General features: G+C 43.3%; 1 protein-coding gene across 6 annotated transcripts in view; it reads left to right on the top strand.

Moving 5' to 3' along the window:
- The window catches only part of LOC124797910, a 200598-nt gene that overhangs the window by 95565 nt on the left and 81788 nt on the right, over positions 1 to 23245 (top strand). For 3 of the 6 annotated variants that reach the window (XM_047261033.1, XM_047261034.1, XM_047261035.1), the window contains exons 2-3: positions 712 to 783; positions 889 to 1013. The gene's annotated coding sequence lies outside the window, so the exon portion shown is untranslated. Of the gene's footprint in view, positions 1 to 711; positions 784 to 858; positions 1014 to 23245 lie in introns of those variants that run through there. The other 3 variants (XM_047261036.1, XM_047261039.1, XM_047261038.1) reach the window with 3 other exon arrangements.

Genomic DNA, 23245 nt, shown 5'->3' with positions numbered 1-23245 from the left:
CCAGAGACGCATGCCAGCGAGGACTGTATTTTGCTAAGGGGGACATTCACCTAAACTTCCATGGAACCTGAGATAGTCCGCAGCTGTCATCTTGCTTTCGATTACTATCTCAACATTACTGCGGACCATCTGCATTCCTTCATCCTTTTTCTCTTCTCCTACGGCGATGGCCCCTTGCAGCAGGATAAATCTGTCTCAAAAGGCCAAAATCGTGTTACAGTGGTTTAAGGAGCATGATAGTGAACTTACGTCGACGTCTTGGCCACCAGATTCACCCGATTTGAACCCGATGGAACACACCTGGGACGTTACTGGAATGCCACCTCTGCAGCCGAATCCCCCTGGCTTGTGATTTACGGTAATCGCGCTACCTGTTCGTAGACATCTAATTCCACATACCTCTGGAAACCTTCCAAAGAATTGTGGAATCCATACCACGCAGAATCGCGACTGTATTACGTTCTGATGCTGCGTCAACACGCTTTTAAGCAGGTGTCTTGTTTTGACTCACCAGTGCAAAATGTTTAGCACGAGACAGTGGGAGCTGGATGTCGCCCGCTAATCACTCGAAAGACTTTACCACAATTTTTCCGTAAATACCTTCCATGGTTTCATAAATATTCACGACTCTTCTCGACCTGCTCAGGAAGTATCTTCCTGTGTAATATTGAAGAATTAACACTAACGATTTCTTTTCTTTCCATTTTGTAGGAGATGAACCGATGAACCAGTTTCAAAATCAGTGGGGTTCCAGACACTACAAGGCAGAATGGGTACAATAAGGTGAGCATAAAATTATTTAACTCAACAAGTCATTTTATACGGTGTGTTGAGAAAACAAATGAGTTACTTCATCAGTATTGTTTGTTATTTCACCTTACGTTACAGCAAGTTAAGAACGTTTCCGGTTCGCAGATAAGTTCTCTAAAATCTACTGACAGCCATATGATGCGAAGGTGTATTACTGATGCATTTCATGAATTGCAGCTATTGAGCAAGAGGCCAATAAACAGGTTTGGATTTGTAATTTTTTTAAATAATTATAGAATTTTTTTACGTATTTAGCAACGCAGGATAAAGCAACAGAAAGATATCGTTATTTCAGAGAAAAGGAAATGCTATTTACAGATTTAATTTCTTTTTGTTGTACAGTAAATAAGTAGGAGTTATCTTGTCTCATTTTGTTACGGAAAACCGTTGTGTATTGTACTTGAACAAATTGCAACCGTTTAACAAATATCTAAATGCATCTTTCTTCTTGGAGTTAAGCAGAAAAGTAATTTCAGAAAAGTGAGTTAAAGGGAAACTTGGAACTAGTTATCTTATCAACACAAAACTTCCGTCGCAAAATTCTTTTGATGAATTCTTCGCGTAATAAAATGAAATTTCCTTATTAACAGGCTTCAGAATATCAAGCATTTACTAACTATTGCGTTTTAATTTTGTCCAAACACACGATGCAATCTGCATGGACCTTCGTAAGTACGTGGACACCGGCCCATAAACGAAAGGATATCCATGACTCCCTCCACTTATACTAGCTAATTCAATCATTCCTAATCAAAATATCCACGGGTGTACTGCCGGTCTACAGTGTCCAACGGGCACAATATTTCGGCGATCATACACGTCGCCATCATCAGGTGAACTGACGGACTGAGCTCCTGTGAACGTGCCGGCACGTTCACAGGAGCTCAGTCCGTCAGTTCACCTGATGATGGCGACGTGTATGATCGCCGAAATATTGTGCCCGTTGGACACTGTAGACCGGCAGTACACCTGTGGATATTTTGATTATCAAATACGCCGGGAGAAACTCAAGAATCAATCATTTCCTGGTTACAGTAGCGGTAAAAGTACAGCCACGCTGATTAAATCAAAATAAAAAGAATTCTTCCAACGTTTTTGACACAAGTTTCACCTTGCGTGTTAAATATTAGCAGATAGGAAGATAAAGATTCTAACAAAGAAAAGAGTTTTCGGACCCTTTGCATTTATCTGTGATATGTGTAAAAAAAGATCGTAAGAGGTAAGTGCCATAAGAAGTCAGTGAGACACAAGATTTGTATTTTGCAAGTACAGGTTGGAAAGATTATTAAAATATGAAATAAATATTTTGCTTAATATTTTATAAATATCGTTGTATATATCTAAGAAATATAGAGGGTGTAGCTCCTAAGAGTCGTCAGGCGTATTTTCTCGAAGCAGAATTTTACGTGCCCATTTGATAGAGTGGTTCCAGATTCATCTCATGCGATATTTGTTTTATCAATATGTGTTAGCAGGAACTGTAAAACATGAAGAATAAACAGTATTCCAGCAGCGACTGCACTGCCCTGCCCCGAGCAGAATGCTGCTGCCAAGCATGCAGCGCTGCTCATTCGCTACTAGAGTACTGGTTATTCTTCTTGTTTAACTTTTTCCGTTAGTACATGCCCATAAAATAAATATCGCACTAGACTAAGCTGGAAGTGCTCTGTTGAATGGGCACCCGCTTTTAAGAATAATTTCCTTTGTGACGGGGAGCAAATCGACATTTTCTGTTGACACTGGACGTCGAATGAAAGACGTGACGAGCTGTTATTGTTTGGGCAGACTCCAGCTACTCTGTGCAGAAACAAAATTACAAAAATCTGCCGAAACTCGGTAGAAAATGCGTCTGACACCGTTAAGGAGACACACCCGAAATAAGGCCAAATACTATTACACAGTTACCTCATGGCTAAGGATATCCACATCATTCATTAGATCTTTTATCAGACAGCGTCGCAGAAATGAAACGTTGAGGTACAAGTCGACAATTCTTGGTGTTCACTTCAGAGCCTCCGTTCTGATAGACGGGGCGAGAAGGCGCTGCAGTTAAGGAATTCCACTCGTATTCTCGCCAACGACTTTGACTCGTTGATTACACCGGTTCTCGTCAGGTCACCGAAGTTAAGCTACGCCGGGTGTGGCCAGTGCTTGGATGAGTAACCGCCTGGGTACGTTACGTGCCGGTGGCTGCCTTCCCTTCACCTTTATAGCAAAGGGGAGAAGGGGTGGTGGCGTGAAGTTCCTGACACCAATCTTTGCGCCGAAGTCCTGTATTAAATTCCAAACCTGTCCGCAATGCCTCATGAACTCAGAGCACATGACTCTGCTGATGGTAACCTGTTCGTCGGATGGGGACAAAGTCGGTGCTATTCAAGAGGAACAGGCTCTGAGCTGGGACTGGGTTTCACCCTCATCATCCAACACAAACATGGCATCATACTGCTCATATCCATTACAGTCACTTACACTTATCAAAGACACTTAAGCACACAACTCCCACACTTCACGGAGAAAAGGTGCCAATGTGCGTGAAAAACAGAAAAACCTTTCCAATTACGCGGCGGAAGCTGCCCTTCAGGGTACCCTAGCAAACAGTGCAATACGACTTTACTTGTATCGTTGAGGAATGAGGTTCAAATTTCGATCCGGTCTACTGGATTTATGTTTACCGTGGCTGCCCTAAAACACTCCAGACAAATTTCGTGACTGATTTTTCGAAATGACCCACGCTTCCCTTTCCTGTCTCACCCCAGCTCGCTATCTCTCAAATGTTGAAAGGACGTTAATTTCTGGTCTACTGTAGCAGCATGACCTGTGCTAGCCGAAATATCAGGAGATGACCCAGCCATTTCCAGGAGACTGATCATGCTGCCCCTTCCGGACGTTGGGTCCTTCGAACCCCCTTCAAGCATGCTGACACTTACTTCCACGGTTCCACTTTAGATGACAGTCATCATAAAAGTAGCGTACTCACTGAATTTCCAGTCACGGTGCTGGGTTCATGTGTACACAATCTTTCTGCAATCTCGGTTTCATATCACTAATGCTGTTTTCAACACATCATCCGTTTTTTAATTCTTTCGGGCCAGGCTACCAAGGTGGTGTAACGTTAAAGACGTTAGTATATAAGCAGTTTGACGCTAAATGGTACATTAAGTCGTACATCTGAAACAGTTTTCCTCGCGGGAGCGAGAATCACGATGTAACGCATGGAGTGAGAGAAGCCGAATAGCTGTGTTTCCGGGGCGTTGCACCTCATTCCGAAACCGCAAAAATAAAAAAAAAACTACCCAATAGTGAAAAGCCGGAGCTGTGGGCTATCTGTGTCTCTACTATGCAAGCCTTTTTACGGTGTGTGTGTGTGTGTGTGTGAGGATATTTCTGGTACCAATATAACCTACACCCATATGAGCTTTCTCTTCTCTGAGGTTTTCGTCATGGTCATTTAGCGAGATGTATGTGCGATGGAGTTACATGCTGCCGCCCGCCCGGTTAGCCGCGCGGTCTAACGCGTTGCTTACCGATCGGGAAGGCGTCCCGGTCCTCGGCGCAAATCCGCCTGGCGGATTAGTGTCGAGGTCCGGTGTGCCGGCCAGCCTGTGGATGGTTTTTAAGGCGGTTTTCCATCTGCCTCGGCGAATGCGGGCTGGTTCCCCTTATTCCGCCTCAATTAAACTATGTCGGACCAAACCGCACAATAACCCTGGGTTCGGTGTGGGCGGCGGTGGGGTGAGTGGACTGCTGTAGCCTGTTGTAGGTTTATGAACCACTGAGGGCTATGGCGGGGAAGAAGCCTCTCCGTCGTTTCTAGGTCCCCGGTTCGATACACAATGCACAATACATGTTGCCAGACGCCTCTTCGAACGTGCCGATACGCTCTCTGAATTTCAACAGTAAACCTGTCCGTTATACAAAAGCGCCTCTTTGTAGAGTCTGCGTCTGGAGATTGCTGAGCAGCATCACCGTCATGTTTTCGCGTTTGCTAAATGATCACGTACAGTCACGGAACGTGACGTACTTCGTCCAAACTCTCTCTCTCTCTCTCTCTCTCTCTCTCTCTCTCTCTCTCTCTCTCTCCCTCCCTCCCATTAAACCTACCTGGTAAGGCTCCCAGACTCCCTCTTAGAATAATCCGACTTCTTCCGTTAATCAATACAGAATCGGTCGAACAAATATTTTGTAAGCCACTGCTTTCGTTGACGACTTAAATTTTCCAGTGAATCTCACTTAGTTGTCTGTGGACTTTTCAGTACAGGTCGCTGTAGATCAGGGGTAGTCAACCTTTTCTACCTACCGCCAACTTTCGTATCACTATAAGTAGTAAAATGCTGTAACCGCCCACCGGTTCCACAGTAGTTATGACTTAAAGTACAGAAGCAACTTTATAAAGCAAATTTATAACAAGTTACAGCATATAACAACTTCTTATCGAACACTTTGTCAAAATTTTATGAAAACTTAATAAAAATGCCTTTAAAACCCCTACTGCCTGCCATGAAAGCTGGAACGCTCACTAGTGGACAATGGAGACCTGGTTGACTACCACTGCTCTAGATGCTTGATCTTATTTATCGCAAATAGGGTAATCAAACAGTAATAGTATTGGTCACCCTTTTACGCTCGATACATTTTGTTTATTTACCTTTAGATATAAGATGAACATCAACAAAAGCAAAACGAGGATAATGGAATGTAGTCAAATTAAATAGGGTGATGCTGAGGGGATTAGATTAGGAAATGAGACACTTAAAGTAGTAAAGGAGTTCTGCTATTTAGGGAGTAAAATAACTGATGATGGTCGAAGTAGAGAGGATATAAAATGTAGACTGGCAATGGCAAGGAAATCGTTTCTGAAGAAGAGAAATTTGTTAACATCGAGTATAGATTTAAGTGTCAGGAAGTCATTTCTGAAAGTATTTGTATGGAGTGTAGCCATGTATGGAAGTGAAACGTGGACGATAACTAGTTTGGACAAGAAGAGAATAGAAGCTTTCGAAATGTGGTGCTACAGAAGAATGCTGAAGATAAGGTGGGTAGATCACGTAACTAATGAGGAGGTACTGAATAGGATTGGGGAGAAGAGAAGTTTGTGGCACAACTTGACTAGAAGAAGGGATCGGTTGGTAGGACATGTTTTGAGGCATCAAGGGATCACAAATTTAGCATTGGAGGGCAGTGTGGAGGGTAAAAATCGTAGAGGGAGACCAAGAGATCAATACACTAAGCAGATTCAGAAGGATGTAGGTTGCAGTAGATACTGGGAGATGAAGAAGCTTGCACAGGATAGAGTAGCATGGAGAGCTGCATCAAACCAGTCTCAGGACTGAAGACCACAACAACAACAGAGTCACTTGTAAACACGACATTGGACTGATTTCATTACAAAGTATAAAACATAATTAAACGAGGGAAGGAGTCGCAAAGTACATTAGTCTCACTAAATCATTACGATTAGAGCCAAGACGTTTCAATATAAAGTCGTATTGTACACATTAGTAATGGAACATACAACCCATTTTGCAACGGACTTATTCGTGGAACTAAGAGCTACTCGAAGAGACAAATAGTCCTTAATTTTTAAAATATAGTACAGCGTAATTGTTCCAGAATGGTGGTACTTATCACATTCAGTGAATGTATGTACAATGTCCTCGTCAGTGAAGCAGAAATCACATTGTGCAGAATGACTTAACTTTAAGAAATGTCTTCTTTTATTGGTATTCATGTGAATTGCGTCGTGGTCTGTTAAGTGTAACACATTCTCTTCTCATGAACGCCAAGCTGAGAAACCAAATGTGGCGTGTAATCTTTTGATGAATCACCCAATACCATGTTCCTTCGATGTTACGGCCTGTGTCCGCTAACTTTGTCCATTCCGTTTTTACTTAGCTAATACTACGAAAATCTCTGTATCGTTGGGATATATCGATGAGAAGTAGATGCTGCGCCATTTTCACCACTTGATTTGATCATAAGTTGCCTCTAATGCCAACATGCCCCGGTATTGAAGACGAATCCGTTAATGTAGCTCCTTCGCTCGATTAAGACTTCACAGTACATCGTTTACCAAAGGATTAACAGTTTTTCCTTCGGCTGCCTTGGTAAGAGACTGTAGGGCACTCAACGACTCAATCTATACTAGGACTTTGTCGACTTGTAATTCGAATATGTGAAAAACAGCTTGATGAATGGCGTACAACTCTGCGGTTAATATTGGCGCTTCAGTACGCAACAGGAAAGACTGTCCACGCACTGTTTGGTTATCGAACAAAGACATACATTTTGGAACCATTCGTAAATAATTTGTACTATTCATGCCAGTTACGATCTAGCTTTGGCACTGGAGAAGCTCTCTGTTCACTTGGGCGTACGAATGTTTCAGATATGTGACCATCATATACAGCACAGTAAATTTTTGAGGAGATCACTTGCTTAACACCAAATATCCTCTGCTAAACTGATGTTAGCATCGTGCTGTCGGATGTTCCAGAATGTAATGCCGGAACTTCACCTACGTGAAAACCCTTGTCGAACAGACTGTAAAACAGATGAAAAATAAATGTTTCTTAGACAGTAACGGGGAGGAGAATGAGTTGCGATTTAGCATGTGCCTTTAGACATGCAGTTATTGTAGCAGTATGGGGCAATACACAGCTTTCTGTGGTTCCTTGGTGGTTTAATTTTTGATAAAACATTAATGCAACCAGAGATATGAATACGTTATTTTTGGGTATTTGGCTATAGTGTTATACCACTTCGTCACTAGGATATATTAGGTTGGTACAAAAATTCGTAGCGTTTTTGTTTTGCGTGTTGGTATTTCTGTTGCTGTGTATTTATCGACTGCCATTTTTGTTTGTAGTTCACTATTGCTATTTTAGTTTACATATTGTAATTTTATCATTTTGTCATTTGGAGATGGTGAGTGGAGCTGTGGACGCTAGAAAATGGAGTGCCAAGCAGATAAATCGGAACATTTCCGACATAGTCTTCTGTTTGAGTTCAGTAGACGGGTGAAAGCCGCGGAGTCAGCCAGAAACATTTGTGCCGTGTATGAGGATAATGCTATTGGACAGCACACGGCAAGAAAATGGTTTTCTCGTTTTATGTGGAATCGTTTTGAGATTAGTAACTTCCTACTTTCAGTAAGACTTTCGAGATTTGACGAAGACCGTTAAACGCATTAATCGACAATGATCCACATCAGTGTACTCGAGAAATGGCAAACGTGACGAACCGTCATCATTCCAGAATCGTGTGGCATTTGCGCGCGGTGGGGAAGGTTCAAAAATCGGGCTATGGGTACCGCGTGCTCTAAGCCAAAATTACAACAATCAGCAGGTGACCAGATGTGCGTCTCTGTTTGCTCAACAGTTGTCTCGGGAACACCGACCATTCGTATTCTGTATAGTTACTGGTGACGAGATATGGTGTCTTTAGGATAACTTAAGGAAAGGAAAGGAATGGTTAAGCCCAATCAAAACAGCAACTGCTCGTGCAAACACCTGCGCGCATCCACAAAAGATAATATTACGCATCTGGTGGAACACCGTCGGTGTGGTGTACTACGAATTGCTTCCCCGGAGTGTAACCATCAATGTTGACTTTTTTTGTCAACAACTGAGGCTTCTTGCAGACGCACTCAGAGTACAACTCCCTAGAAGACAGTGTGAAGGGGTGCTACTCCACAATGGTGTTTGCCCGCATTCTGCTAAACTGACAAAAAATACTATACAGGAGTTGGGTTGGGAAACCATTCAGCATCCACCTTATTCACCTAATCACGCGCCTTCAGATTTTCACAGTTGCCGCTGACTATCGAACAGCCTTCAAAGAGCTTCCTTCCCGAACGAAAATGCGCGCTCCGAACGTGGCTCACAGAGTTCTTCGCCTCAAAACCCCGTGATTTCTACAGTCTTGGGACGGAAAGTTTACTCCAGCGTTGTGCAGACTGCTGTAAATAGTTAAGGAGAATATATTATTGATGACTTCAGTCTCTACTATATGTATATATGTTTATTAAACTTATGGAAAAACACTACGGACGTATGCCCCAACCCAGTACAATAACCGGTATGATGTCACTGTACGTATTAGTGGCCATTGGCTTCGAAAATGGAGTAAAGAAACGCCCGGTGTTGATGCAGCTGCGCTCCCGCAGAAAATGCTGAAGTTGGCAGTGTGTACTGTGTGGAGGCTTGTAGTGGGCGTAGGGCGACGGCCAAGCGGGGTTGTGCGACGGCGGAAGCCCGTCCGTGTCCACCGCATATTAATAGACAGCCGCCACTCGCCCAAGGCTAATTTAGGCCCCGAGGACTTATCTTAAAGCCACGTGCACTCATGTTTGAGAATCCAAAGTGCCATTCACAAGTTGTTTTGTTGGTTGCATGTAACTAGACCGAAGGAGATAGAGACAAGAGGATGTGACACAAAACAGTGTAGAGGTCCCGAACTCTCACTGAAACAATCCGCACACGAGGAGTAAAAGACATTTGTCGACCCAATAGCGAAAGGCTGTTGGAAAATCGGCAAAATATTGTCTGCTATTATGGCAGAGCACTTTGTGTAACGTTTTCACGTATATTCTGTGCGTGTCTGGAAGATCTGCAACGTACCGTTCTACGGCTGCCTCAACATCTGCGTTGGACTCGAGTAATTCCCAGTCACGAATTCAATAAGATACGGCAAGATGCGGAAGTGGATGGTGTCAGATCTGGCATTTGACGCGTGGTGTATTGGAACATCCACTTTATCCGAGTTTCCCAACTGTCAAAACACCTTTGTTGGCAGGTGCATTGTCCTGGTGAAAGATTAGTTTCCTTTATAGTACAAGCCTCTTCTCACGCATTACTTCCGTCAATCTTTTCAGCGTTCCCACTGAGAAGAATATTTTTTGCACCCCAGAAAACACAGGCCATAGCGTATCGGGCACATGAAATCAACTTCGCCTTTTTCGGCGTGGAGTCACAAACGTCTACCCATGACTTCGATTTTCTGTTTAATTTCTGTCGGGAAGTAGTGGAACCACCTGTCATCCAGAGTAAAAAAAGCGAAGCAGAAAAATCAATTGGCGTCCAAACATGTCTGACAATTCGTATCGAATATTGTTTTTTCCAGAGTTCAACAAACGCGGGGCGTATCTTGCACAAAACTTCCTCGTAGTTAATTCGCCAATCATCTTACTGCGATTGGCAGCTCCTGCTAAAGTTTTTTTCTGTGTCTGTAAATTAAATTTATGTTGTGAAACACCTCCTATAAAACACAATGTATTTCTTTTTTCTGTTTAACCAAACATGTTTGGAAAATTTTGTGTCGTCTTCTGTGTGCCTCGATGTATTTCTGTAAAAATATTATACAGGGTTCACGGTTGCTTGTCTGTTTTTAGGCTAAAAACTATAATATATACATTTTATGTTTTGTTTTGATTGGTTGCCTCCAATTACGTATACTGTGAAAGTGGATTTGTGCGGAATGGCTTGGATTTATGGCTTTTTATGATTTTACAGCATGTCAGCTGCAAAGTAGTCGCAAGAATTTGCTTAGAAAGTTACTAATTTTTAAGTTTGTAGGGGTCTATCTTCTGTACTTAACGTTTACCGTCCTGTTGTGCATCACTGAAGTGTTTTGTTGTTTCATTATAATTACATACACGTTTCTCACACCTTCTACACTTCCCCATCACACTTCCGGCCTCAGTGGCCGAGCAGTTGTAGGCACTTCAGTCCGGAACCGCGCTGCTGCTACGGTCGCAGGTTCGAATCCTGCTTCGGACATGGATGTGTGTGATGTCCTTAGTCAGGTTTAAGTAGTTCTAAGTCTAGAGGACTGATGACCTCAGATGTTAAGTCCCATAGTGCTTAAGAGCCATTTTTATTTTCACACTTTTCATACACAGAACGAGATTTGGGAGTTAACTTTCGTCGCAATATTCATTGAGAGACGCTGCGGTATTGTCACTGCTCTCTTATTTCTTGTTTTGTTTTTTTCTAGTGTGGCGCAAATTTTGAACTTTTGATGCAGCTTGCTGTGGTGCGTATACATTGTGTTTTACAGAAGGTGGAATTAAAAAACCCAAATTTAATTTTAAAAATTTTGTATATTATCATTCATTTGTCAATCCCAGTTGCATGATTTTGACAATGTGACTAATTTCGACCTCCCTGGATCACCTTCAGATCTAGGTAGCTGCGGAACTACATGTCAGAATATTGTATTCTGAAGTGCAGTTTCTCTATTATTTGAGCTGTTCAGTTTGTCAAACAGGTTGCAAGAATGAGCACCAAGCGATAGTAATTTTGTCAACGTGTTTCGGCACCAAATATCATGCCACACGTATGGATACCACAGACTATTTAACATTCTCTCGGGAGTCCTATTATGTAAAACAGCAGAGAATCATACAAACACACATGTACACATGTGAACAATATACACTGAAGCGCCAAAGAAACTGCAGCATGCGTATTCCAATGTAGAGATCTGTAAGCAGGCAGAATACGGCGCTGCGGTCGGCAACGCTTGTATAAGACAAAAAGTGTCTGGCGCTGTCGTTAGATCGGTTACTGCTGCTACAATGGCAGGTTATCAAGATTTGAGTTTGAACGTGGTGATATACTCGGCGCACGAGCGATGGGACACAGCATCCGACGTAGCGATGAAGTGGGGATTTTCCCGTACGACCATTTCACGAATGTATCGTGAATGTCAGGAATCTGGTTAAACATCAAATCTCCGACATCGCTGCGGCCAGAAAAAGATCCTACAAGAACGGGACCAACGACGACTGAAGTGCAGCCGTTCCGCACACTGCTGCACTTTTTAGTGCTGGGCCATCAAAAAGTGTCAGCGTGCGAACCATTCAACGAAAAATCATCGATATGGGCTTTCGGAGCCGAAGGCCCACTCATGTACCCTTGATGATTGGACGACACAAAGCTGTACGCCTCGCCAGGGCCCGTCAGAACCGACTTTGGACTGTTGATGACTGGAAACATGTTACCTGGTCGGACGAGTCTCGTTTCAAATTGTATTGAGTAAATGGACGTGTACGGGTATGGAGACAACCTCACGAATTCATGGACCCTGCATGTGAAGAGAGAACTTTTGAAGCTGTTGGAGGCTGTGCAGTGGTGTGGGGCGTGCGCAGTTGGAGTGAAATGGGATCCCTGATAGGTCTAGATAAGACTCTGGCAGGTGACACGTACGTAAGCATTCTGTGTGGTTAATTCCATCCATTCATGCCCATTGTGCATTACGACGGACTTGGGCAATTCCAGCAGGACTATACGACACACCACACGTCCAGAATTGCTACAGAGTGGCTCCAGGAACACTCTTCTGAGTTCAAACACTACTGCTGGCCAGCAAACTCGCCAGGCATAAAGATTATTGGGCCTATCTGGAATGCCTTGCAACGTACTGTTAAGAACAGATCTCCCCCTTGTTCTCTTACGGATTTGTGGACTGCTCTGCAGGATTCAAGGTGTCAGTTTCCCCCAGCACTACTTCAGACATTACTGGAGTCCATACCACGTCGCGTTGCGGCACTTCTGCCTGCTCGCGGGGCTCCTGCACGATATTAGGCAGGTGTACCAGTTTCTTTGGCTCTTTACTGTACGTAACACACGCGTATGCGGGCGAAGCTGCATGGAAAAGGTTGGTACCCCATATAAAACCGTACAGTGATGGACAGGCAACATAAATCGAAGTCACTAGGTGAAAGGTAACGCTGTCCTTTCGAAAACAAGACGAGTAAATAAAAAAAATTCGATGGAGTGTGTGTAACATTTCTTCAGCATCCTTCGTATATTATATCGCATAGTGGATGCCAGAATGAGAGATTTCAAAATTTGTTTGGGGGCATACACGCTGTAATTCTCCCTCGCTGTGGGCTATGTAGCAGGTTGCAGAGTAAATTCACTGATGTAAGCCGCGGCACCGACGGAACGTTAAACGCTAAACCACCGTCCTGCCTGTTTATACAGCAGTTCAGTTGTCACCTCAAGTGTATATGTCAGAGACACTCCCGTGGAAAGATTGAGAAGAAGCGGTTGTCTCTAGAAGACTGGTGACAAGCTGTCTGGCTGCGCACCTGTTCAACCAACGCGCTCCTTCACCTCTCAGAATTTTAGAAGGGCGCCACAAAAAAAAAGAAAGTCTTGGATCGATTGCCTTTGGAAACCTCAAGTATCTGATGCACGAGTTAAGAAAACTGGTTTCGGTAGCCAGACAGCATTCGTCAGAGCCACGTGCACTGTTATTCGGTCGTGAAAAATGAAGCACGAACTCGCACTCGGAAGGGCGTCGTTTCAGATCTCCGTCCGGCCATCCAAATTATTTTCCGTGATTGCCCTTAATCGCTCAAGGAAAATGCCGTAACGATTCGTTTGCTAAGTCAGGAATTTGTCTATGATGACCTTGATAGCGACAGCAGGTGTCCCCCTTTCCGTTCTGTATGTTTTCATCAGTTTATAAACAGGGAGCTGTGCACCTGAACACACTAAAAAGCCCTCTTGGGAGTGATGACCCGCAAAAATTTCAGATGGGAAGCAAGACAGTCCTCGTACATGAGTGCAGTGTGATTAAAAGTTTCCGTACGAAAGGAAAGCGCCATTACTTCTAGCTAAATTAGTAACCACTGAGCGATGAAGTGGAGGGCACTACTAAGACTGTTACCATATTTCGTAAAATTTATGTACTTGTCTATATTTTTCTTTATTTACGAGTATGTCGCTGTCCGTATCGGTGTGCAGTCGTTACCCGGTAAGACGTGGCAGTTACAGTGATCGTTTGCTGTAGATATTCTACAGACAATACAGGATTTCGTTGTGACTAAGGCATAGCTATTCAGTCGTGATCTCGTTGTGTAGTGTATTATTTTGCTGTGCCTTCAGCGCTGTTGTCTTTCATTTCGTAAGCGCACGACTGTTTGTAGTCAGTACGTGACCTTAATCTGTGTTGTTATTATTTAATTCCGTTGATTGGTAGTAAGAGTTATGAAATTTTTCGTTACTTGATCTCGTAGCTGTAAGTCTGATATTTCCGCGAGTGTGCCTTATTAAATTAACGTTGAAACGCATTTGGCGATTCTGGTTTTAACTGCTCAGTTGGTTGACATACTTTCCGAGCCACTTGCTAACCTCCCCATTATCTATATAAATAAAAGTGTAAAAGTTCGTTTGTACAAAATGGTAAATCTCCGAAAGTTCTTCACCGATTTCTTTGAAATTTTGACACAACGTTAAATTCAGATACGCGCGTGTTTTTATATACCTACTTTTAATATGTATAATATGTGAGTAAATACACTATGCGATGAAAAGTATCCGGACCCCCCCCCAAAAAAAAACACACGTTTTTCATATTAGGTGCACTGTGCTGTCGCCTACTGCCAGGTACTCCATATCAGCGACCTCTGTGATCATTAGACATCGTGAAAGAGCAGAATGGGGCGCTCCGCGGAACTCACGGGCTTCGAACTTGGTCAGGTGATTGGGTGTCACTTGGGTCATACGTCTGTACGCGAGATTTCCACACTCCTAAACATCCCTAGGTCCACTGTTTCCGATGTGATAGTGAAGTGGAAACGTGAAGGGATACATACAGCACAAAAGAGTACAGCCGACCTCGTCTAATGTTCAAATGTGTGGCAAGGGACGAAACTGCTGAGGTCATCGGTCCCTAGACTTACACAATACTTAAACAAACTTAGGCTAAGAACAACACACACACCCATGCCCGAGGAAGGACTCGAACCTCCGGCAGGAGGGACCGCGCAATCCGTAACATGGCGCCTCGAACCACGGGCCGACCTCGACTGTTGGCTGACAGAGACCGCCGACAGTTGAAAAGGGTCGTAATGTGTAATAGGGAGACATCTATCCAGACCATCACACAGGAATTCCAAACTGCATCAGGATCCACTGCAAGTACTATGACAGGTAGGCGCCGGCCGGAGTGGCCGAGCGGTTATAGGCGCTACAGTCTGGAAGCGCGCGACCGCTACGGTCGCAGGTTCGAATCCTGCCTCGGGCATGGATGTGTGTGATGTCCTTAGGTTAGTTAGGTTTAAATAGTTTTAAGTTCTAGGGGACTGATAACCTCAGAAGTTAAGTCCCATAGTGCTCAGAGCCATCTGAACCAACAGGTAGGCGGGAGGTGAGAAAACTTGGTTTTCATGGTCGAGCGGCTATTCATAAGCCACACATCTCGCCGGTAAATGACAAACGACGCTTCGCTTGGCGTAAGGAGCGTAAACATTGGACGATTGAAAAGTGGAAAAGCGTTGTGTGGAGTGACGAATCACGGTACACCATGTGGCAATCCGATGGCAGGGTGTAGGCGTGGCGGATGCCCGGTGAACGTAATCTGCCAGCGTGTGTAGTGCCACAGTAAAAGTCGGAGGGTGGTATTATGGTGTGGTCGTGTTTTTCATGGAGGGGGCTTGCACCCCTTGTTGTTTTGCGTGGCACTATCACAGCACAGGCTTACATTGATGTTTTAAGCACCTTCTTGCTCCCCACTGTTGAAGAGCAATTCGGGGATGGCGACTGCATCTTTCAACACGATCGAGCACCTGTTCATAATGCACGGCATGTGTGGGAGTGGTCCACACCATATTGAATTCCAGCATTACCGATGGAGGGCGCCACGAACTAGTAAGTCGTTTTCAGCCCGGTGTCCGGATACTTTTGATCACATAGTGAATGAGGTATGTAAAAGGGAAAAATTATCACCGAAAATCTCGAAAAGTTCATAATCGATATACTATACTGGGCTTTACACATAGTTAAGCGTTGTTAGCAAACAGGAAACTTTTATCAATGACATACCGACTTATGATTAGAATAGTACTACAGAATATACAGAATATGAATATGCAATAACAATAAACAATGCTCGAGGTCGGGGGGGGGGGGGGGGGGGGAGGAGATGCACGGAGGGATGGAAGGAAATGGAGATACAAAGCAGAAAGAAGAAGATGGGCAGCGAGAGGTAGCAGGAGGAGATGGAGAGACAGTGGAAGGAGAAGATGGACATGGAAAGGGGGCAGGCAAGGGACTGAGGGGGCAGAAGATAATGTTGAGAGGACGGATGAGAAGGTGGACAGAAAGGGGGACGAGGTGACGGACAGAGAGAGCTGAAAGGAGGCGATGGACACAGTCCGAGCGGGTGATGGAGATTAGGACGTATATTGAGTTCTCATACATGTTAGAAACGTGTGGTGTCTTGTTTTCTTATTCGCTTAGTCAGACTGAGGCGCAGTAGCGTGTGGCCTGACACAGCTAGTGATAAAATTCTTACAAAGTGCCTTCCAAGTCGAAATTTAGAGTGTATGGATTCGTATAATGATAAGGGGCAGGTACATTCACTGACGTAGTGACAGACACTGAAACTTATTGGGGAACGAGTTCAAATACTCGTACAACTATCCTATTTTAGAATTTCGGTGGTTTCCCTCACTACATGGGAAACACGGAATGTATTATTGGGAGTCAAAAATCCGATTTCAGTCACTTTCTTAAATTGCGTATTGTGCGCATTGCATTTCGAATTGTAAGTGTGAACCAAACGCATATTTCGAAGTCAAAAGCTTTTTTAGTCATTGGACTCCATGCAAGCACCATCATAGATGAAATAAAAATGTTAAATGTTTAATTAATAAAGTCCCGGCAGGTCGCTTCTACCATTTTTTTCGGTCAGACGAAGTTAGTGCTCCCTCTCAAATGACACAAACATCGACGAGGCGCTTAACTCCTTCCGTTAACATTCCCTGAACAGTTTTCCAGTGAATGCATCAGCGAATGTATATCCTCAAAAATTAATGAAAGGCTGTCAATTGTGTTAAAAATCAGCATTAGCGTTTCCGCAGAGGGAACTGGACGACAGTACGAGAAAGCAAGCATTGTAGTGACTGTGGTGGCGGGCAGATCCACGTCCTGTTGAATTAAGTTCAAGGCCTCAGCGCTGCGCAGTATCTTTCTGTGCCACCTTGGATGTACGCCTCCTAAGAAAGACGCGGAGAATGGGAAAAAGAGAGAGAAGGAGAAGTGGAGCCTTGGAGAGGGGAACAGCGCGACCTAATCGGACCCCGAAGGCTGCTGCTGGCTTGCTGACCCGTCTCCCCACCCCCCTCCCCGCCCCCCAAATTCACGCAACTAGGAAAGGCTGTGGCCGTGGCACACGCGAGGGGCCAGCCTAGAAATGGCACACCTGTGGCTCGGCGCCCCAGCAACGCGGGCCTCATAACTGCCGGCCATCAGCGCTGCATTCACACCCCACTGCCGAGGCGGACACGCTTACGGAATATTACTCCCGGTTAATGCAGGTGGGGCTGGTTGCCACTGAGCTGCTTAGCCGCTACAGCTGTGGTCGTAAACGAGAGTCGGTTTAACAATCCAACTTGCACAGAGGTAGTGATGCGACAATCGACTTCATTTGCCCCGACCGAAGATCTGTAACAGTGCACGTGGCTCTGACGAATCCACGCTGGCTACCGAAACCGGTTTTCTTCGCCTATGCGACCATGTGAGCTATATATATATATATATATATATATATATATATATATATATATATATATATACTACTGGCCATTAAAATTGCTACACCACGAAGATGACGTGGTACATCCGCGAAATTTAACCGACAGGAAGAAGATGCTGTGATATGCAATCGATCAGCTTTTCAGAGCATTCACACAAGGTTGGCGTCGGTGGCGACACCTACAACGTACTGTCATGAGGAAAGTTTCCAACCGATTTCTCATACACAAACAGCAGTTAACTGGCGTTGCCTGGTGAAACGTTGTTGTGATGCCTCGTGTACGGCGGAGAAATGCGTACCATCACGTTTCCGACTTTGACAAAGGTCGGATTGTAACCTATCGCGGTTGTGGTTAATCGTATCGCGACATTGCTGCTGTTGTTGGTCGGGATCCAATAACTGTTAAGTGGAATATGAAATCGGTGGATTCGGGAGGGTAATACGGAACACCGTGCTGCATCCCAACGGCCTCGTATCACTAGCAGTCGAGACGACAGGCATCTTATCCGCATGGCTGTAACGGATCATGCTCCACGTCTCGATCCCTGAGTCAACAGAGGGGGACGTTTGCAAGACGACAATCATCTGCACCAACAGTTCGACGACGTTTGCAGCAGCATGGATTATCAGCTCGGAGACCATGGCTGCGGTTACCCTTGACGCTGCATCACAGACAGGAGCGCCTGCGATGGTGTACTCAACGACGAACCTGGGTGCACAAATGGCAAAATGTTATTTTTTCGGATGAATCCAGGTTTTGTCTACAGCATCATGATAGTCGAATCCGTGTTTGGCGACATCGCGGTGAACGCACATTGGAAGCGTGTATTCGTCATCGTTATACTGGTGTATCACCCGGCGTGATGGTATGGGGTGCCATTGGATACACGTCTCGGTCACCGCTTGTTCGTATTGACGGCACTTTGAACAGAGGACGTTACATTTCAGATGTGTTACGATCCGTGGCTCTACCCTTCATTCGATCCCGGCAAAACCCTACATTTCAGAAGGATAATGCACGACCGCATGTTGCAGGTCCTGTACGGGCCTTTCTGGATACAGAAAATGTTCGACTGCTGTCCTGGCCAGCACATTCTCCAGATCTCTCACCAATCGAAAACGTCTGGCCAATGGTGGCCGTGCAACTGGCTCGTTACAATATGCCAGTGACTACTCATGACGAACTGTGGTATCGTGTTGAAGCTGCACAGGCAGCTGTACCTGTACACGCCATCCAAGCTCTGTTTGACTCAATGCCCAGGCGTATCAGGGCCGTTATTACGGCCCGAGGTGGCTGTTCTGGGTACTGATTTCTCAGGATCTATGCCCTCAAATTGCTTGAAAATCTAATCACATGTCCGTTCTAGTATAGTATATTTGTCCAATGAGTACTCATTTATCATCTGCATTTCTTCTTGGTGTACCAATTTTAATGGCTAGTAGTGTATATATATTTCTCACTCACTCTCCGAATCTGAATAATTTCTCTTACTTACTTTCTCAGTTATATATGAACCATGACTAGGGTTGACAACTACTTACGGGCAAATAAAGCATCTTATTTCACGGAGTCGTGAAAAGACTAAATTTCTAAAAACGAAATATTTTCAGTATGTATGTATTTCTTTACTTCAATAAGAATTTTTCACACTTCTTCATTAAATATGGATTTTTGGTTGTTTTTAAAAGGTGTGCTACATAATAAATTTATATTCAAATAAATAATTACTTTTTTATTTGAATTTATCGAAACTCTGTCTTTCTCTTTCCTCTGGTTTGCACGTATTACCGACGATTTCCTTTCAGTAAAAGTTGAGACGACAAGAGCAGAAAATATAAATGATACAATTTTTTTAGTTGGTAGGTGACTTAATGACGTAATCGCTTGCGTTTTAAACACATACTATCACTTGTCGGAAATATTTTTTTCGCTTGAAATATTTCTTCTCTCATTGATTTCCTTTGGCTTTCTTTAATACAGTTTCAGAATATGAATCTTCCTTGCAGATACAGTATATCGCATTAAATTTATCTTGAGAATCACTTTTTGTCTAATCATACAATTTTTCCCAAAGCCACGCCACTGAGCATTTTATCCAGACAGAAGTTCATTATTAAGTAAAATTCCTATTCGTAAATGTGTACGAAAAACTGAACAAAAACCTACTAAATTGGCATAAAGGAAAAAGGAAACATCGGAACAACAATAACAGTGACATAAAGCGATAACAGTCAGTCAACAATAGTGATTTATAATGCCTGAAGTCCAATATGATCGATTTTTCCGCTGAAAACTAAATGCTGCACGGATGAGGCGACTCCAGTTGTAGCCCCCAACGGCCCAGAGAGAGAGAGGAACGTGATTACAGACTGTTTACGATACTTGCTAGGGGTAGGCTTAACTGTGAAACCAAAGTATCAGTGCGTAAATACCCTTGAAATACTGTACCTTCTACTTTTCAGAGGCTGTAAAAGTTAACAGATAGACTATGTGATCAAAAGTATCATCCGACCTATTATGTTATTTGAGATATGTGCGTAAACAACGCACTGTTGGAAAGAGCAAACTCTCGAGTTTTACGTGGTTCCCGCTAGGTAGCAGCAGTGTGCGCCCACTTCAGTTCTAGTAGAGAAGGTGTCGGGACGACAGAAAGCGTTTTGTGATCTACGTTTTGCGTAGAGCGTGTCATTAATAACTGTTCAGCGTGACTTTTCGTACTACGTATGGCAACATCCCATTTAAATGGAAAGGTGAACCGTCATAATGTGAGAATATGGGGTACTGAATAACCGCATTAAGGTGTACAACATGAGGGGACTCACCAAAATTTAAGGTGTTTTGCGCAGTTTCACGGGAAAAGGTGGATGGTCCATTTGTCTTTGCTGAGAACACTGTTACAGGAAGCACATATCTCGATATGCTTAAGGACTTTGTTTTCCCACAGTTGGAGAGTGATTCGAACGACTTCATTTTCAAACAGGGTGGGGTACCGCCACATTGGCACCTGGAAGTGCGGGAATTTTTAAATCAGAGGACTGCTGAACCATGGATCGGTCGCACTGGACCAAATGATTCACCCTTACATTACTGGCCTCCAGGGTCACCGGACCTGACTGTATGTGATTATTTCTTGTACGGGTCTATAAAAGACTGTTTATGTGGCGCACCAACAACAATGAATGAACTGAGACATTGCGTAACAGCAGCTGTGGAAACTGTAACTCAAGACATACTCACTGGAGTGTGGGAACAATTTGAATACCGCATTTACATATGCCGAGCATCTCTAGGGGCCCATATTGAACACCTATGAAAAGGCATGGAAAAAAATTGAGTTTCTGTTTAATCAAAAAACAAAATTCATTGTATATGTTTATTGGTTTCAGAAATATAGACATGCCAAATCGGATGTTTCATTTTGATACGCCCTGTATTTATCTACCACTCAAATATATGGCTGAATAATTGTTTAAGGGCTACAGTCAAACGATGTTTAATTAATGGAAATCATATAACTTTTCAGAACAAGAAATGCAAACAGTCGCCAAAATTTGGAAATATTTCTTCTTCACGTACCTCTAAGGGTACTTAACATGCTAAACATTGTACCACCAACGATACATTAGCTTAATTAGTTGTGTGTTAATCCCCAGTTATATATTAAACAGATTTAAATGGTGAAAATAAGTGTAAGACTAAAGGTGCATGTATAATCCTTATCTTAACTTTGGCCTACCCCCTGAGATGTCTTCAGGTACCTCCCGGGTTAGGGCTACTCTCCGTAGTTAACGTGTACTCCAGCTGTACACCGCTGCTTTTGTTCAAAAAATGAAAGAACTGTAGACGGGTTGCACTCAGAAGAAATAATGCACAGCTCAGTCAACTGAGATACGAAAGAGCGGCTACAGTTGAAAGGACGAATATATGGTGTGAGTTGGTCGCCTTGAGAATAATTCCACACAGCGCAGTAACAGATTGTTTTGATATTTACACCGGTTCTGTGTGACGAACCTTTCGTTCGTACTCCACAGAAAAAAAATATTGTCACCCTCCGCCCTTTTTAACGCGAATGCGTTCGATCTTTCAGTTGTGGTCCTTGGCACGCAGAATGTATTTTGGACCCAACTCATATTGGAACGTGCTCAACTGCAAAGAATGCAGATGTTGACAGGAGTGAAGATTGCCAAACACTCGTCTTAATGAGTCATATTTGGAAAATACTAAGACAAATTATTTACAGAAGATAAGACTGAAGAACCCGACCTCGGAGATTTCGGGAGAAATGTAGTAACTGGCGAGGCGTTACTGACCTACGAATTATATTAGAAGCTAGACATTAACAACATTTTTAGGTCTAGTACAATTTTGACAGTAATGACTATAACATGATCTTTGAAATTCTGAAATTAGCATGGAGCGACTGACTACAACTTGTAAAGAACCCAGACTTCGGTTACAAAGGAAATAGATCGGTAGGGACAGGGCTGCATATAGCTAGTAAAAATAAAGAAAAAAGAGCAAGAGAAATCACACAGCTTTGCAGAAAATGGTTTACCTACTTAAAAGTTCGATGAATTATGTACTAGGCTTAAATTGTAATCCTTGTATGTACGGTACCTCTTAGTAGTCGGTGCAAGACCAAAAGTAGTAATTCAGTAATAAACTAGTTATTTCTCACTGACTGATAGTGGTTGTTGTTGTTGTCGTCTTCGTTTAGAAGACTGGATTCATACGCTAGTTTGTCTTGTACATATCTTTTCGTCTCTGCGGAACTAGTACAGTTTACATCTGTCTCAACAAACTTACTGTACGCAAGCTTTGGGTTCCTCTACAGTTGCATCTCCTCTTCTCCAACCCCCCCCCCTTTCTCTCTCTCTCTCTCTCTCTCTCTCTCTCTCTCTGTCTATCTATCTATCTATCTATCTATCTATCTATCTATCTATCTATCTTCCCCTCCCCCCTCCTTCCCATTACCAAATTGAAAATTCCCTGTTGCTTTAGGATGTGTCATGTCAACCTGTTATCGTCTATTGTCAAGTTGTGCCAACAATTCCTTTACTCTCCTATTCGATTCAGTAAAGCTTCATTAATGAATGAATTCGGTCTATCCGTCTAATCTGCAGCACTCTTCTGGTAGCTTAAAAAACTTCTTTCCTGTTTTTCTCTGTACTGCTTATCGTTCACATCTTACTTACATGCAAAGTTACTCTCGTATCTAATACTCACAGAAAAGACTTCATAACACTTAAATTTATAGTCTATGTTAAATATTTCTAGTTTCTGAAACTCTTTTCCCCACTATTGTAGGTCTACATTTTGTATCCCTTTTATTTCCCCTCTTACGTTTAGTGTCTCCTTTTCTAATCTATTTTCCTCAAAATCACCTAATTCAATACGACTACATTCAGTCACCCTTGTTTTACTTTGTTGAAGTTTTATCATATAATCTCTTTTGAAGACACTACTCATTCCATTTGATCTTCCAAATCCTTTGCCAAGTCTGACACAATTACAGTTTCATTGGAAAACCGTTAAGTGTCTCTTGCTTCTTTGAGATCTTTAATTATTTGTCTAAATTTCTCCTCTGTTTTTCTTACTGTGTGCTCAGTCTACTGATCGAATAACACTGAGGAAAGGCTGCAACCCTGTCTCACTCCCTTCTCAATTATTGCTTCTCTTTCATATGCTTCCACTCTCACAACTACAGTTTGACTTCCGTTGAGGTATGAAATGAAATGTCGTGTGGCTAGGGCCTCCCGTCGGGTAGACCGTTCGCCTGGTGCAGGTCATTCGACTTGACGCCACTTCGGCGACCTGCACGTCGATGGGGATGAAATGATGATGATTAGGACAACACAACACCCAGTCCCTGAGCGGAGAAAATCT

The sequence above is a fragment of the Schistocerca piceifrons genome, chromosome 5 (assembly GCF_021461385.2).
Source record: "Schistocerca piceifrons isolate TAMUIC-IGC-003096 chromosome 5, iqSchPice1.1, whole genome shotgun sequence".
In the NCBI taxonomy this organism is placed as follows: Eukaryota; Metazoa; Arthropoda; class Insecta; order Orthoptera; family Acrididae; genus Schistocerca; species Schistocerca piceifrons.
This window is presented reverse-complemented; position numbering and strand designations above follow the sequence as displayed.